This window comes from Cervus elaphus, chromosome 33 (assembly GCF_910594005.1).
Source record: "Cervus elaphus chromosome 33, mCerEla1.1, whole genome shotgun sequence".
Classification (NCBI taxonomy): Eukaryota; Metazoa; Chordata; class Mammalia; order Artiodactyla; family Cervidae; genus Cervus; species Cervus elaphus.
Window position 1 is genome coordinate 8,116,770 of NC_057847.1, and position 15,898 is coordinate 8,132,667.

Genomic DNA, 15,898 nt, shown 5'->3' on the forward strand with positions numbered 1-15,898 from the left:
CCGGGCAGGTGCCGGGCAGGATGGGCGCTCAGGGCCCCGGCTGGTCTGCGCCTATGCCCGCAGAAGCCTCAGAGGACCGCGGGGTCCTGGGCCGCGGCGGGCCAGAAGCCAGACACTTCCGGGGCCTCGTCGCCCTGAGCAGCGAAGGGGTGGGGAGGGGTGGGGGCGCCGCCGAGCGGGGGCGGCCTGGAGAGACCCAGGGTAGGAGGGCGCCGAGACCTCCGCGCCACTCTTTTGAGTCGTGTCCGACTCTTTGTAACCCCATGGACTGTAGTCCGCCAGGCTCCTCTGTCCATGGAATTCTCCAAGTAAGAACACTGGGGTGGATTGCCATTCCCTTCTCCAGGGGATCTTCCCGACTCAGGGATCAAACCTGGGTCTCCTGCATCGCAGGCAGATTCTTTACTGTCTGAGCCACCAGGAAAGCCCAGCTTATTTTTAAAGGAGTGTAAACAGCTGTGTTTTATGGGCACACAACGTATACAACGTATGTCTACATTGTCATGTTTCTTTAAGAACATTTTACTATCAGTTCTGCTATCAGTTCCGCCTACAATATTAATGCCTTTATGATTCAAGTACTTCTTTAATAAATGATAGGACTCACTTTATATTTTGAATGGCTTTTATTTTTAGGTCAAAATCACATAAAATGAATAATTGTGAGAATTATTGTGATTTTACAATGTATAGAAATATCAAATTGTTGTACAATTAAACTAATATGTGCCAATTATACCTCAAAATTTTTAATTAAAAAAAATTCCATGGCATTTAGCATATTCACAGTGTTGTACAACCACCACATCTACCCGGTTCCAACACATTTCCAACATCACAAAAGTTCACATTCGTTAAGCAGTCGCTCCCTTTTCCCCAACTCAAAACAACCTTGGCTACCACCAATCTGTTTCTATGAATTTACCTATCCTGGATATTTCATACAAGTTAAACATACAATATATGAATTTTTGCATCTGACTTCTTTCACTTAGCTTTTTTTTTTTTCAAGGTTTATCCACACAGTAGCAGGTTTCAGCACTACATTGGAACATTCCTTTAGTGCTTAGCTGCTGCTGCTGCTGCCAAGTCACTTCAGTCCTGTCTGACTCTGTGCGACCCCATAGACGGCAGCCCACCAGGCTCCCCCATCCCTGGGATTCTCCAGGCAAGAACACTGGAGTGGGTTGCCATTTCCTTCTCCAATGCATGAAAGTGAAAAATGAAAGTGAAGTCGCTCAGTCGTGTTCATCTCTTAGGAACCCCATGGACTGCAGACTACCAGGCTCCTCCATCCACGGGATTTTCCAGGCAAGAGTACTGGAGTGGGGTGCCATTGCCTTCTCCGAGTGCTTAGCTAGATCATTTTAAAATCTGCTTAGCCTTCACTTCCTACTTGTGCTGAGCCCAGGGTTCAGCCAGCAGTGAACACTTAGGTCTTCTCAGGTCTTATCTAAGCATGCAGCAACTTGCCCTAAATATAGATTGGCTTTCTCAGTTCCCTAGTATACACTATTGTTTTTGAATAGCCTGATTTCCCTAGGAAATTCTCTCCCATTATTTCCTCTCAGGCTTTGGGCACACCTTTATTTACCTCAACTGTAATCTTTTGCGAAACGTGGCAGCAGGTTATTTGCCTTACAATATTTTCAAGAAATGCCTACCATCTTCCAACCTGACTTCAGAGTTAGCTGAACAAAGGAAAGTGCCTTGCTTCAGTCCTTCATGTTGGCCTAAACAGATTTCAACAACTTTTTGAGATTAAAACTGCCTCAGCTTCTTCAGGACCAGGGAACAAGGTCCCACTCTGAGAACCATGGGCTTCTGCCTGTCTTCAAGACTACCACAGAGCTGGAAAGGGGGATGGATCAAGGGCAAGTAAAACACCAAAAGGCTTTCCTAATTTTTAGGTGACTCTGTTCCTGATGCAACATTTGCTTGGTTCTATAAACTTCTGTTTTTCCAAGTCATGAAAAAATTATTTCTGAATGTTTTCATCTCTGAGGAGGAATGATGTGTCCTTGAAGCTACCTACTCTATTTTTGCGAGGGTTACTTTTTGAGTGCTTCACACTGCATATTAAAATGTACCAGGTTAATTTAAGGCTCTAGCTGTTAAAATTCTCCTGATTTCTTTTGACTTTTGTAGGCTGTTCAACCAGCTGCATTAGCATTCCTAGATAACCGTAGAACAGTTTGGGAATGAGATGACTTAAAGCTGGACTTCAGGCCCTGTGAGGGCCAATCTGTTTCTCCTTCATCTCACACTAAGGTGTAGCCCCGTGGAGTGCAACTGAAAGCTGGGATGTTTACCAAGGCCTTTCTTCCTTGCTAGTACCTGTGCAGAAGTTTATTTTAGGAGTTTTAATAGAACTTGCTTAACTCTGTAAACATACCCACTGCAAAGTAAGAAATAATGAGACAAGCAAGTTAATGTAGAGATCAAGCTTATTAATCATGGATTTACCAAGGGTAGCTTATTTTTATTAGATATTATTCATAGCTAGAGTGTTGACATCTGATTTTGCAGAGAAATTATAAGATCATTTTTATTACGATAATTAATACTCTGCAAGGCAAATTGAGTTCCTTGAAGTAGCACGTTTTCTAATTCTTCAACAGGGTTTGGTTTTACTTAGTTATCAAAATCAAACTCTGAATTTCTACACTTAACTTGATGTGGGCACAAAATTTATTCTTTGCATATATTCTAAGTGCTCTGGTTCTTCATGCTGAAACATTCTGACTTCCAGAAATTTGGCTGCCAGATCAAAAAAATATCAGGGATCTTCAATTAAGGGTTAAGATTTCAGTAGAGAAAAATATATACACACATATTTTATTATATACAAAGAACAACAAAAAGTTTCACCAAGTAAACAAAAGAATATAAATTACACTCATAATCAATAGCTTCAAAAAGCCTTTAAATTGGTGTGACCTTTTGCACAAGATATAGGCCTCAAAATGGGGTCACACAGCCATTAATCAGAACTCAGGTTTTCCTCCCTTAATAGCAGTTATATTCTGGAGAGGGTGGCTTTCTGTGAACTCTGTAGGAGCTAATGTGTTAGGCTTCATAAAGGAATGAAAGGCTTTTTCACATCTAGGGGAAACAAAAATATTGACGGGATATTTCCAGGGTTATGTTTACTGTTGACAGTGATTTTAGAGATAACCATAGAAAAGTGTCAAAGATTTCTAGATAAAACTCCAGCTATCTCATAACAATAATGGATAGATACCATTTTCTAGCTCTACAAATGGTTTAGTGACAAATAAAATGGGAGAAAGTGAGCTGAGCAGGCAGAATGAAAAGTCTAGGGAAGGAGGCAAGGAGAGATAAACATAATTCAATCATAGCAAGAAGAGAAAGGGTATGGCCTTCCTAAGACTAACTGCTGGTGACATTTACCCATATAAGTTCAAGCCTAAAAGAACACTGCAGCGTCTATCTATCTGCTGTTTAGTAATATACAGGAAAACATTTTTCATTTGTTCTAAAAGAGCTATTTTATATCAAAAGCTAGAAATACATATTTACTCCATGAAAATCCTAAATGAAATCCAACTTAATATGGAGGGAACTACAGCAATGACAGAAAAATAGGTAGACAGTAAATTCAACTACATTTACAGTACTGCCTTGATATTTTCTACTCGTTTTTAATCTACACACAAGGCTCAAGTTCTGGGGTTACAGGTTTTATTTTTCATTCTCCTTAAAAAGTGAAATTACCAATCCTCAAGTCAACTAAAAATTGTTCTGGGCTCGTAGAGGTGATCTGCTCTTCGTAACAGATCGCTCTGTGATTTCTTCTACTTGAGACTCTCCAGTGGGTTAGTGCCTCTAATTTCTTTGTCTTTTCCATGTGATTTTTTATGCTGTGGATTTAAGGGAGAAAATTAAATCAATATAAAGTAACACGTGACACATATTAATCATATTCTATTTTCAAAATTCTCTGGGATATAGGGAAGAAATTAGGTGTGGAAAACTTTAGAAATACTCAGCACAAATTTGAGCCAACACTGCCTAGAAAGTAGAAATGAATGCCTTCTTATTTTATCACCAAGTGGGGGGTGTATGTGAGAAGGAAATGTTAATTTTCTGTATGGTTTTCCAAAAAAAAAATAATTACAGATTTTACTGTAGGGCCATGGTTATCAACAGGGAGACTTGTGCCTCTCGGGACATTTGCTTCTGTCTGAAGACATTTTTGGTTGTTAAAGCTAGAGGGGTACTGCTGGCTTCCAGTGGAGAGAAGCTGGGGAAGCTGCTAATTAAACACCACATAATACACAGGCCAGGTCACCACAACAAAGAATTAGCCAGCTCAAAATGTCAATAGTGCTGCTGCTAGAAATCTTGCTCTAGGGAAACAAAGATGGGCTATTGTACAAAAATGGCAATTCTGGGACTTCCCTGGCAGTCCAGGGGTTAGGACTCTGTGCTTTCACTGCCAGGGCCGGGGTTCAATCCCTGGTCAGGGAACTAAGATCCCACGGGCTGCAAGATGCAGCCAAAAAAAAAAAAAAAAAGAGGTAATTCTATTTTAAGCATGGGTCTATAGGCTATCTCAAGATACTTTTTATTTAACCTATATTTTATCTTTTAAAAAACTTATTTCATGTTTCTTATTTGGAAATACTTCATTGGAATCCTTGTTCTTGCCCTTAGAGAACTTTAGGTAACTGATGACTTTCCTTTCAGACCCACTCATCAATTCTTAGACAAATTGTAAAGCAACTTTAGAGTTTCTAACCTAGAAAACTTCACCAAATCAGACAGACATGAGAGAAAAAAATAATTTCTGGACTTTAGCTAAAGGTCTAAAATCCAATCCCAAGTCTTTTCTGGTACTGTAGGAACTTCCTTGCCATAACTGAACCACTAAGCCTGGCCTTCAGAACATCATATGCTGTAAGAATGAAAGAATTTTCAAATAAGGATTAAGCAGTCACTAAAGTTTTCTTAACTTTCCCTCTTTTCTTAATTTTATAAGATAGAAGAGAGAGTTGAAAAACAGACATATATCTAGTGTTTTCTAATAGTAAAGAATAAAGCAAAAGGTAGGAAGATTTGGGGGATAAAATTGCCTTGATGCAGAGAGAGAGGAATTTAATAGACTCTGAGCTAGAAGTTTTAATAGCTTAATAGGAATGGAGAATCTTTAGATCGTGGTGGAAGCATAGACACATCATAAGCAGCACTTCAACTATATAAAATGTAGACATCAACATCCTATGTAAGGAAATTCTTACTTCATACACTCTGTCTAGGCTTATGCCTTTAAATGCGTGGGAAATATTAGACAGTTTAGAGTGTCATACTCCCAAAAGTGGTGAAAAGGGGGAAGGAGAGGGCACAGGATGTAAATGCTCAAGATCAAGGCAGGTGAGAAGTGCAGGCTACCTGGGGGAATGGTTAATAGGAGAAAAGCCTCAGGCAGGAGACTCAGCCATTAAACTAGAGAGGCATTCAGTCTCAATTTGAATGTCTTAGCCTTCAAAGTCTGACTGTGGGCAGAGATAGGCTCCAGGACATCCACGTCAAAGGTGGAGGGAAGAGAGAAATGACTGCTTTTAGTATTATTCTGAGTATGGAGGCAGTGGAAAAGGGGTAAGGATAAAAACAGAAGATTACCAGCCAAGGATGGGAGTAAGTCAAGTTTTGCTTTTATTTATCCTACCAAAAAAACCCTAATCAATTATCATACTTGTGTAAATTCTTTAAACCAGAAAAGTTAACAAGCCATCCCAATAGAATGACTGAAATAGTTTTCCTGTTCCATCCATCAAGAGCAATGCCTTTATGCTGAATAGCAAATGACAGATTTACATTAGATGTGGAAAGGTTATCTAACAAGATACAGTCAGGTACCTGGAAAAATGGAACCCCACCACTTGATGAACCATCCAAACTAGTATCTACAGATGGTTCCTGAGTTACAGGTTCTTCAACAGTGAGCACCAGAACCGCATTTTCTTCATCCAAGTCCTAAAATAAGAAGCTAGATGAAATGATAAATTCCCAGGGCTTAAAAATCTTCACATGGTGGGGGCGGGGTTAAAAAAAAAATCACACAAGGCAGTTTTATTCTTTGAAAAATAACACAATGTCCATTACTTAAAAGTTAAACCTCAACAAAATTAGCAGAAAGTCTACAAAATAATAAAAATAATTCCTGTTATGTTTTCACATAGAGAAGGACCTATAATAAAGTGTTAAATGTGATAATCTCAGAATAAAGAGATTATAGCTTACTTTTTACTTTCTTCTTTGTTACTTTCCAATTTCCCAACTTTTCTATATTTACTATAGTTAAATGCACAGATTGTGGAGATTCTCTAGGTTCTACTTCCAGCTCCATCCTTGTGATTTGGGACAATGTGATTTAGTTTGTGATTTAGTTTCCGCACCTGTTAAAATGGAGATAGCACTAGCATTCACCTTATGGAGTTACTGAGAGAATTAACTGAGTAAATATATATATGTAAAATGCTCAGAACAATGTCGAGCACATGAATAAACACAACATAAACATTGTCTAGCGCTTCCCTGGTGGTCCAGTGACTAGGAGTCCACCTTGCAATGCAGGGACACAGGGTGGATCCCTGGTTCAGGAAGATCCTGCATGCCAACGAGCAACTAAGCCCATGTGCGCCAGCTCTTGAAGACCATGCACCTAGAGCCTGGCTCTGCGACAAGAGAAGCCACCGCAACTAGAGGGCAGCCCCTGGCTGTCACAACTGGAGAGAGCCCTCATGTAGCAACGATGACCTAGCACAGCCAAAATGAGTAACACAATAAATAAATAAAGGTAAATTAAAAAAAAGTTTATGAGAGAATTCTAAAATTATGAGGCCTAAAATAAATCTTACCTGGCTAGTCTCTTTGTTGTTTTCTGAACAGTTTAGCGTCGTTAACAGCTCAGGCTGTTTCATTTTCAACTGATCAAGGAGCTGTTCACAGGGCTGGGTTCTCACCAGTGTTGATGGGTATGCATAATTTTTCCTCTGTGGGGTCATACCTTTAGTGGATATAAGTGGTAAACATCGAAATGTGGCATATGAGTAAAGGTTTTTTTTAATTGAAAAATAACTTTTATAATATTGTATTGGTTTCTGCCATACATCAACATGAATCAGTCATAGTTATACATATGTCCCCTCCCTCTTGAACTACTCCCAGCATTTTTTTTTAATGCTAAAACTTATACTTCCCAGTAAGTCTTTGTCTTCCAAAAATATAACCACTGCCACATAAGAGAATCAATTTTGTTATCTGTCAGGTATAGATTGCTTAAAATGTTTCCTAACTTGACAACTCAACCAATTGCAAGATCCAACCTATGCCAAAACATGAAATTTTCCACCTACAAAAGATGTATTATAGGCTCTAAAAGGATTCAGATCATTCTGGAAAAAATGGCAATATTATTGGAATAAGACACAATTTTCTCAGCATGATCAGTTAGATAGGAATAATCATTTTACTGTAAGTTTGGCGGAAAGTAAATATTAACCAGTTACACTTCTTTACAATAATTCATGTTCTCATAATTTACACAGGCTCTGCCCTTTTCCCTTAACACTTATATTCCTAATTTCATTGAAAAATGGATAATAAACATCAAGAGTCTTGGGGGAAAAAATTAACTAGCATCCATTAGTGCCATCTCCTTTTATAAATGCTTAAAAAAAAAAAAAAACAAGAACAACTTTAAAGTATAATTTACATACTGCAGAAAAAACTCAATGATTTTTAGTAAATTTACAGAGTGTCACCACTACTGCAACCTAATGAATAACTCAATTACTCAGCCTGTGTTAAATACTTTGTTACACCTTCTTTCATGAAGGCTTCCCTAAATACATTATAGCTTATACTGCTCTGAGGTCCCAAAATGGTAATTCTTGAATGGCAATCTGAACGGTCCATGACAAAAGGAGAGGTACACATAAAAAATGCACAATGTGGTAAACCTTGCATTAAACTAGATTTATTGAATTACATTCCTCGATTTTTGGTATTAAAATGTCCTTTAAAAACAGTGCTAGATAGATGGTAGGCTTTCTTTTTGTGCTTTCTTTAGCACATTTCTAAAATATGCTCTCTTAATAAAGCCAGTTCCCTGAATGTTTGTAAACTTTTACTGAATTATGCTTGCCCAAGTTTCTGGGAGCATATGCCATGTATATCATCTAATGCTTGATTAAACCTAGTTTAGGATTCCAGTTTTTCCATATTTGAGTTAATCAGCGTGAGATGGTAAATCTGTGTCAGGGAATGGCAGGACCTAGTTTCCAGGAACAACTAGCACTGTATACAGTTGAATTCAACTTCAAAATTTTTTAAATTCAATTTCCCTTTAAAAGTACCTGTTGGGATATCCAGTTTCAGATCCTGTTGTAGAAAGCAGTTAAGTTTGGTCAAACCTATTTTTACAGTTTTATTAAGTTCTTGACTTCGTGTCATTAATTCTTCTTCATCAATAATTATCTGACGGAGGAAAAAGTTTTTCTGGTTCTCATCAGCTGCTTTATGCCCACTTAATTGTTGAGTAATCGCTAAACTTGAAGTGTCACATCCTTGGTTTATAACCTGTAAATGATGCAAATGAGATTTCATTACTAAGATCAAAGTTGCCAGTCCTTTATGCAACATGTTAACTTCTCCTTACCTTGAAGTTTTCCATAACAGAGGTTTTAGAAACACACGACAAAGTATAAATAGTAATACTAATAACCCCTTTATATTCACTACCCAGCCTCACCGTTTATTACTACATGGGATATAGATCAATTAAGACTGGCCAATTACTCCTGCTCTCCACCAAGACAGTTCTGAAGCAATTTCTGTACCATTTTGTCCTTTTACACTGCATACTTCTCTAAGAGTTAAGAACTTCTTAAGACCACTCTCACATCTAAATGGCATCACCAACTCAAGGGACATGAGTTTCGGTAAACTCCAGGAGTTGGTGACGGACAGGGACGCCTGGCATGCTGTGGTCCATGGGGTCACAAAGAGTCGGACATGACTGAGCGACTGAACTGAACTAAACTCACATCTAAAGAATTTAACATTCCTTTCTTTACATCAAATGTCTAGTCAGTGTTTAAATTTCACGAGTTCTCTCATGTTTTTCAGGCTTGTTTGAATCAGAATTCACCATTAGATTTGGTTGATATGTCTTATCAGATTGATTATATTCTTTGCAGCCAAAGATGGAGAAGCTCTATACAGTCAGCGAAAACAAGACTGGGAGCTGACTGTGGCTCAGATCATGAACTCCTTATTGCCAAATTCAGACTGAAATTGAAGAAAGTAGGGAAAACCACTAGACCATTCAGGTATGACCTAAATCAAATCCCTTATGATTATACAGTGGAAATGACAAATAGATTTAAGGGACTAGATCTGATAGAGTGCCTGATGAACTATGGACGGAGGTTCGTGACATTGTACAGGAGACAGGGATTAAGACCATCCCCATAGAAAAGAAATGCAGAAAGGCAAAATGGTTGTCTGAGGAGGCCTTACAAATAGCTGTGAAAAGAAGAGAAGCGAAAAGCAAAGGAGAAAAGGAAAGATATTCCCATCTGAATGCAGAGTTCCAAAGACTAGCAAGGAGAGATAAGAAAGCCTTCCTCAGCAATCAGTGCAAAGAAATAGAGGAAAACAACAGAATGGGAAAGACTAGAGATCTCCTCAAGAAAATTAGAGATACCAAGGGATCATTTCATGCAAAGATGGGCTCAATAAAGGACAGAAATGGTATGGACCTAACAGAAGCAGAAGATATTAAGAAGAGGTGGCAAGAATACACAGAAGAACTGTACAAACAAGATCTTCATGACCCAGATAATCATGATGGTGTGATCACTCACCTAGAGCCAGACATCCTGGAATGTGAAGTCAAGTGGACCTTAGAAAGCATCACTATAAACAAAGCTAGTGGAGGTGATGGAATTCCAGTTGAGCTATTTCAAATCCTGAAAGATGATGTTGTGAAAGTGCTGCACTCAATATGCCAGCCAATTTGGAAAACTCAACAGTGGCCACAGGACTGGAAAAGGTCAGTTTTCATTCCAATCCCAAAGAAAGGCAATCCCAAAGAATGCTCAAACTACCGCACAATTGCACTCATCTCACACGCTAGTAAAGTAATGCTCAAAATTCTCCAAGCCAGGCTTCAGCAATACATGAACCGTGAACTTCCAGATGTTTAAGCTGGATTTAGAAAAGGCAGAGGAACCAGAGATCAAATTGCCAATATCTGCTGGATCATCAAAAAAGCAAGAGAGTTCCAGAAAAACATCTATTTCTGCTTTATTGACTATGCCAAAGCCTTTGACTGTGTGGATCACAATCAACTGTGGAAAATTCTGAAAGAGATAGGAATACCAAACCACCTGACCTGCCTCTTGAGAAACCTATATGCAAGTCAGGAAACAACAGTTAGAACTGGACATGGAACAACAGACTGGTTCCAAATAGGAAAAGGAGTACATCAAGGCTGTATATTGTCACCATGTTTATTTAACTTATATGCAGAGCACATCATGAGAAACCCTGGGGTGGAAGAAGCACAAGCTGGAATCAAGATTGCCAGGAGAAATATCAATAATCTCAGATATGCAGATGACACCACCCTTACGGCAGAAAGTGAAGAAGAACTAAAGAGACTCTTGATGAAAGTGAGAGAGGAGAGTGAAAAAGTTGGCTTAAAGCTCATCATTCAGAAAACTAAGATCATGGCATCTGTTCCCATCACTTCATGGGAAATAGATGGGGAAACAGTGGAAACAATGGCAGACTATTTTGGGGGGCTCCCAAATCACTGCAGATGGTGATTGCAGTCTTGAAATTAGAAGACGCTTACTCCTTGGAAGGAAAGTTATGACCGACCTAGATAGCATATTTAAAAGCAGAGACATTACTTTGTCAGCAAAGGTTTGTCTAGTCAAGGCTATGGTTTTTCCAGTGGTCATGTATGGATGTGAGAGTTGGATGGTGAAGAAAGCTGAGCACCGAAGAAATGGTGCTTTTGAACTGTGGTGTTGGAGAAGACTCTTGAGAGTCCCTTGGACTGCAAGGATATCCAACCAGTCCATCCTAAAGGAGATCAGTCCTGGGTGTTCATTGGAAGGACTGATGTTGAAGCTGAAACTCCAATACTTTGGCCACCTGATGTGAAGAGTTGACTCATTGGAAAAGACCCTGATGCTGGGAAGGATTGGGGGCAGGAGGAGAAGGGGATGACAGAGGATGAGATGGCTGGATGGCATCACCGACTTGATGTACATGGCTTTGGGTAGACTCCAGGAGTTGGTGATGGACAGGGAGGCATGGTGTGCTGGGATTCATGGGTCACAAAGAGTCAGACACGACTGAGTGACTGAACTGAACTGACATGTCTTAAGTTAGTGACTATATAATTTCTCATCAAAACAGATATTCTAAGAGTAAAAAGGGCCATTAATAATAATTACCCCAGTGCAATAAATATCAACAAGGACTATCCTAGGCAAACCAGGGCTTAGGGCCCTCTAGGTCTTAACTCCCTTTTGATATAGGTTATCCATACTTTCTGCTTTGAAAGAAAATTTCATTGAAGAAACCAGGTATTTGTGCTCTACTGAATATCTCAATTATTAAATATGTTCAATGCACCTCTGTTATTTTCACATGTTCATTTGTCCTCTGTATTTTCTACAAATTAGTTAGATCTAAAGGCTTGATCTAGACCAGGTTTTAACTTTTTGGCAAGAATATTCCATAGGTGGTACTGAAAGTGCATCACGCCTGGTTGTGTCTCTCACGTTAAGGTTAATCGGTGTGGGGATTCCCTGGTCGTTCAGTGGTTAGGATGCTGTGCTTTCACTGCCAAGGGCCGAGGTTCCGTCCCTGGTCAGGAGACTAAAATCTCACAAGCTGCATGGAAAAAAATTAACCAGTGTGTTTGAGTATGGTCACCTTCTTAGTTATAAAGATCTGTCATCAGCTTTTGCTCAAATGGTGTACAGACTCACTAATGTCCACAAAGATTATTTCACTAGGGGTTTTGCAAGATGGAGGTATCCTAATTCTATCATTTCTTCTGCATTTTACTAGCCAGAATTCTCCTTTGAAACACTTTTCTTCATCCATTACCCTGCTAAACCAAGACAGAGTTCTTTCAGGAAAGTCAGATGACCTTTCAATTGCTTCCCTTCATTTACCACTGCTTAAAATAATTTACTGCTTCCCTAGCATGATTCAAAGGAGACTAATGAAATTTTTATGAATTTATCAATTTTAACATATTTGATATATCTTAATCTATTGTAGCAATTATTCCTCATGATGCTCAAATTGTACCACCTCCAAATAAGGGAGTGTCTCAGGTTGGCTCCTAAGTCTTTTTGAGATAATTCCATTAATCTTTAACAGCATCTTTACTTTCTGGTATGACAAGATCTATAGGCTCATCTGGTATATTTCCTGCTCCAAACCTGAAATTACCTATTTCTCTACTAGTCATAGTTCCTTTTTGTGAAAATAGGTTATATAGCTTAAAACACTTAAGTTCTTTTACCTAATTTTTTAAGAACAGTAGTAAAATCCTTTCATTGCACAGAAGAAAAACCAACCCACAAAGGGCTCATGCAAATGTTAAGTTCAAGCAAACCCACAAACCTATCAGATATATTCTGAGTAACCAGAACAATATCCTAAATACTTAAAGCAATAACAGGTTTGAATGTACCCAGACAAAAGTAAAAATCATTTATAAGTGAAAAGTATTATACACCAAAAGACAGCATGCTCTAAACCAAAGTAAGTAACAAACCGGAAACCAAAGATAGATATAGGACAGATCAGACAAATGTTAAATCATCTGGAGATCTAGGAAACATATATGTGAAACAAGATCATGTATAAGCATGCCAACTATTATCCTTACAATTTTAAGTAATTCATTATACTTTAGCATGTGTTTTGAAGCCAATACTTAGCCAAGACTATAAAATTTTCTGATGATCACCTGTTCTCCCCAAGGGAGGTTCCAGTTACAAAGTAATTACCTTCAATAAATTCTGAAGTTCCTCTTGCCTTTTGCTTAACTAAGATGCCCACTGCTCAGAAAAACAAAGTGTGCTTGTGTTCAGAGCCTCGCATCTCTGTTCGGTCTCTTTAGAAATTATTTCAAGGTTGCTACTGAGTTTATCACAGTGTTTCTTAGACTCTTCAACCAATTTTCTACCTTCTTGGTTAAACTGTGAGTTCCTCTGACGAATCATCAAAATCAACACAAAATTTTTCACCGTGAGAAGTTGTTTTTGCTAATTATATCTTTAGATTTCCTTTAGGAAAAGAGAATAACGCTGTTAAAATGAAAAACTAAGACTCAAAGGATACATATCTTGCCCAAGATCACACGGCTCAAAAATGGTGTATTCAAACCTAAGTAGTCTTATTCCTTGAACTTAGAGTTCAAGTTCTTGTGTTTTCACAACAGACTGATATCACATCTGTGACTAAATGACTTTTGAAAATATCTCTTTTCTTATAAAACCCTTTTCAGCCCTTTTCCAGATGTGACACTTTACTTCATACCTCTTAGAATATTAACTATATGGTTATTAAAATGAACTCTGCCTAAGTGTTTTACTCCTTCTGGGTTGCTCAGTGGTTAAGAATCTACCTGCAGTGCAGGAGATGAGGGTTCAATTCCTGGGTTGGAAGGATCCCCTGGAGAAGGAGATCCACTCCAGTATTCTTACCTGGAAAATCCCATTGACAGAGAAGCCTGGCGGGCTACAGTCCCAGGGGTTGCAAAAAGGCTGGACACAACTTTAGCAACTAAACAACAGCAATTGAATTATGTTACTTAACAACATCTCCTATTGCCTGTAGCCTTGAGATTATAGTCCCTAAACTGTCCATAATCAGTTAAGTCATTCTCTTCTTAAGCAGTTTTGCCTTGTCTATGACACAAAATAAATAATAAAAATTATAAATATTATAGAACAAAGTCAATTATAAAACTTTCTAATAATTAAAAGACAAGTATATTGAGGTGTGACAAATTATACATATAGCACATATAATGCAATGTAACATAATGCTGATATGAAACTAATATCCCAGTATATATTTAAAATTCATCAATGGCTTCCTTCTCTCCGTAAAGTTCCCTATACTATCAATAGCATTCAAAGTCATCTCACAGGAGCAGAGTTAAACTTTGGGGAATGAAGATTACCCTCTACTACCACTAGATGGTACACCATGTGAGTAAATCAAGTGGGGAAGCAAATGTGCCCCAAACCAAAGTTCAGCTACAGATAAAGTGGAAATAATTGAAAAAGGGAAAGAGAATTAAGTGGTAAGCTTGCAGACTATTGACACAAATCCATCCCCTCAAGGAATCACAACCCACTAGAAATAAAAAGTGGGGAAATGCTTCCTAGATTCAGAATCTAGAAAGAAGAGTTCAGAGTGGAACATGCTATAATGAACAGGACCAACAACAGAATTGAAAAACTGATGATAGGAGTTAGTAGTAGGATAGGTAACATCCAGAATTCTAGAGCTGTGTCATTCAATAGAAACATGAGTCATATACACAATTTAAAAATTTCTAGAAGCCATATTAAGAACAAAAAACAATAAAGCAGAGAAACAATGTACTGGCTAACTGTAGCATATGTGTAAGTAAAATACATGAACACAATGCGTATGAGGTAGGAAGGAGGAATTGGGAATACACTGCTAAGGTCCTTTCATTATACACGAAACAGCAAACTATTTGGAGGTGGATTAAAATTATTTTAAAATATATATTATTAATCTTAGGAAAAACAGTTTTAAAAAGTAATTTTAAAGGCATAAATGACAAGTCAATGGGAGATAAAATGAAAATATAAAGATGCTTGACTTAAATTAGGAAAGGAAAAAAAGAAAACAAAGCACAAATGATGCAACAAATAGAAAATGACAAAATGGTAGGTTTTAATACAACCATACCAATACTTAAATGAGAATGGTCTAATCACACCAGATAAAAGCCATACATAGTTAGATTTGATTTTAAAAAAAAAGTAAGACCCAATTATATGCTGTCTATAAGAAATCCACTTTAAAGACTTACTTCCAAAGCAAAGAGATGGAGAAAGCTATATTATGCAAATAGCAATCAATGGAAAACTGACATGTTTGTATTGAAAGAAAGTGAAAGTGAAGTTGCTCAGTCCTGTCTGACTCTCTGCAACCCCACAGACGGTAGCCTGCCAGGCTCCTCTGTCCATGGGACAGAGGCAAGAATACTGGAGTGGGTAGCCATTTCCTTCTCCAGGGAATCTTCCTGACCCAGGAATCGAACCCAGGTCTCCTGCACTGCAGGCAAACTCTTTACCATCTGAGCCAGAAGTTTTTGAATTAATTTCAGACAAAGTAGACTTCAAAACAATGAAAATTATCAAGGATAAAAAGGGATCCTATTAATACATAATGATAAAAGGTCAATTCTCCAAGATATATCACCCCTACTGTGAATGCATCTACAACAGAGCATCACTTATATGAGGCAAAAACCTGACAGAACTGAGAAGAGAAACAGACAAATCTACAATTAAAGTCAATTTCAATATCCCTTTATTAGTAGAACAAGTAAACAGAAATTCAGTAAGGATATAGATGACCTGAATGGCACTACCAATTGTCCTAAATGACATGTTTAGAACACTTCATTCATCAAACGCAGAATACAGATTTTTCTCATATAAGTAGCACAGGAGTGAAGCATGCCATAATAAAACCACTAGGGCTCTGAAAATTAAATTGTTATTGGAATCACAGCCCCAAAAGGTGGGCCAAGACCTTCCCATTTAAAAAAGATTTAAAT

The 15,898-nt window shown here is 38.1% G+C and overlaps 1 pseudogene; it reads right to left on the reverse strand.

The window, feature by feature from the left end:
* Positions 1-2,751: 2,751 nt before the first annotated feature.
* Positions 2,752-15,898, reverse strand: part of LOC122688280 — a 28,465-nt pseudogene continuing 15,318 nt past the window's right edge.